This window comes from Mirounga leonina, unplaced genomic scaffold (genome assembly GCF_011800145.1).
Source record: "Mirounga leonina isolate KUSES-001 unplaced genomic scaffold, KU_Mleo_1.0 Mir_93, whole genome shotgun sequence".
NCBI classification, from domain to species: domain Eukaryota; kingdom Metazoa; phylum Chordata; class Mammalia; order Carnivora; family Phocidae; genus Mirounga; species Mirounga leonina.
In genome coordinates this window covers 22,762,165-22,764,471 of record NW_023270854.1, presented here as the reverse complement: position 1 = coordinate 22,764,471, position 2,307 = coordinate 22,762,165, and the positions used below count along the sequence as shown (strand labels likewise).

The 2,307-nt window shown below is 45.4% G+C and overlaps 1 pseudogene; it reads left to right on the top strand.

Moving 5' to 3' along the window:
- The first annotated feature begins 272 nt into the window (after window positions 1–272).
- On the top strand, window positions 273–1,767 carry LOC118004582 (annotated as a pseudogene).
- The last annotated feature ends 540 nt before the right edge of the window (window positions 1,768–2,307 follow it).

The window sequence follows — 2,307 nt, the reverse complement described above, 5'->3', positions numbered from 1 at the left end:
GTTCTTTGGGTGTTGAGTTTGATAAGTTCTTTATAGATTTTGGATACTAGCCCTTTATCTGATATATCATTTGCAAATATCTTCTCTCAAGGGCACCTTTAGCCCTCCCTGCCCCGCAGTGCTTGCCTGCGCCTTTTGCAACCTTGGCGGGGGGGTTCTCCTGCGCGATCCTGAGCCCGCAGGTGGCCAGCACTTCTTCAGGGGGTTCCATGGGATGGAGTACATGCTGATTGGCACCGCAGGTGGATCAAGCCAGAGCCCTGGGAGCAGTGATGTTGGGCAGCTCTGCATCTGGGCCTGTGGCCCTCAAGGCGGGCTGGGCACTGCTAACATTGCTGCACACGGTGCTCCAAGAGGACCAGGAGAACAGCAACCCCGAGAAGAGAAAGCAGTGCCCACCCAGCAGCCCCAGACCCGGGGGCCCGCATGGTCCAGCACCACAACCGAGGCCCAAGACATGACATGTTGTACCTCTTAAGTATCTTCTATAAATGATGAGCATGTTCCTGTTCCTCCCTGGAAAGCAAACAGTAAACAGCCTGCATTTACCATTCATGTGGAGGAAGCAGAAGAGACTTAAAAGATCGAGACTTTAGCTCCATCTAAAAAACAGAACATGAAAATGTCCGGGCTTTTAACTCAGCTATTACTTTCTTGGATCAAGAAAATCGCTGGTGCCTCTTGATTATCCAATGGATGGTAGCTTTGAGTCACCACACACTGTGGACATAACAATTCTACTAGAAGATGAAGAGCCAGTGAGTGTTAATGAAGTGCCAGACTACCCTGAGGACATTCACGCTTACCTCAAGGAAATGGAGGTGAAATGTAAGCCGACCCTGGGTTACAGAAGAAACAGACAGCCAGCCCTCATAGCACGAAGGCTATCCTTGTGGACCGGTTAGCTGAAGTAAGAGAAGGATATAAACTACAGGATGAGACCCTGTATTTGGCTGTGAGCTACACTGATAGGTTCCTCTCATCCATGTCTGTGTTGGGAGGAAAACTTCAGCTTGGGGGCACTGATGCTATGCTGTTGGCTTCAAAATTTGAAGAAATCTACCCCCCTTCTCCGAAGTAGCAGGGTCTGTGGACATTACAGGTGATACCTACACCAAGAAACAAGTCCTGAGAATGAAACGCCTAGAGGGTTTTTTTTTTTTTTTTTTTTTTTAAGATTTTATTTATTGGAGAGAGAGAGAGACAGAGATAGGAAGAGAGAGCAGGAGCAGGGAGGAGAGGGAGAAGCAGGCTCCTGCTGAGCAGGGAGCCCAACATGGGGCTTGACCCCAGGATCCTGGGACCATGACCTGAGCCGAAGGCAGATGCTTAATGACTGAGTCACCCAGGCGCCCCCGCAACACTGAGTTTTGAATGAGCTTTGCTTTTGACCTAGCTGCACCCACAGTAAATCAGTTTCTTGCCCAATACTTTCTTCACTAGCAGTCTGCAAACTGCAAAGTTGAAAGTTTAGCAGTGTTTGGGGGAGAATTAACTTTGATGGATGCTAACCCACACCTCAAGTATTTGCCATCAGTTATTTGCCGGAGTGGTTTTTCATTGAGCGTTCTACGCAATCACAGGACAAAGCTGGCATGAATCTTTAGTTCAAAAGATTGTGTGTATACTCTGGAAAGTCTTCAGCCCTGTCTCATGGACTGTCACCACACTTACCTCAGAGTACAACAGCCAATAAGAGAAAAGAACAAGAGTTCAAAGCATCATGGTGTTTCTCTCCTCAGCCTCCCAGAAACACTAAATGTGTAACAAAGAAAGACTGGTTTTGTTTTCTAAGATGTAAACCACTCAGAGTAGATGGTGTATAGTTTTTCTAAAGTTTTACATTTATAATCATGTCTGAATACAGAAGTTATGGTCAACTACAAATTGTTTTAATTTGTATATCTTTTGTACCTGTAACTATCTTAGATATTTGGCTAATTTTTTTAAAAGTAGGCTCCATGCCCAACATGAGGCTTGAAATCATGACCCTGAGATCAAGAGTCACATGCTCTACTGACTGAGCCAGCCAGGTGCCCCAATATTTGGCTAATTTTAAGTGGTTTTGTTAAAGTATCAATGATGTCAGCTGTCAGCATCATAAGCATTAATAAATGGATTTGGAAAATTTGAAAAGAAAAAAGGGAGAAAGGGAAGAAGTTGCACAACTAGTTATCAAACAGGTAATTAAATGAGAAATTCTTGGCTTTTTACTGCTTTGTTAAGACACACGCGCGTGTGCACACATATCCGCGCACACACATACCCTTCAGAGTTCATGGGCTGGTCTGTTGGGGGGAAAACAGG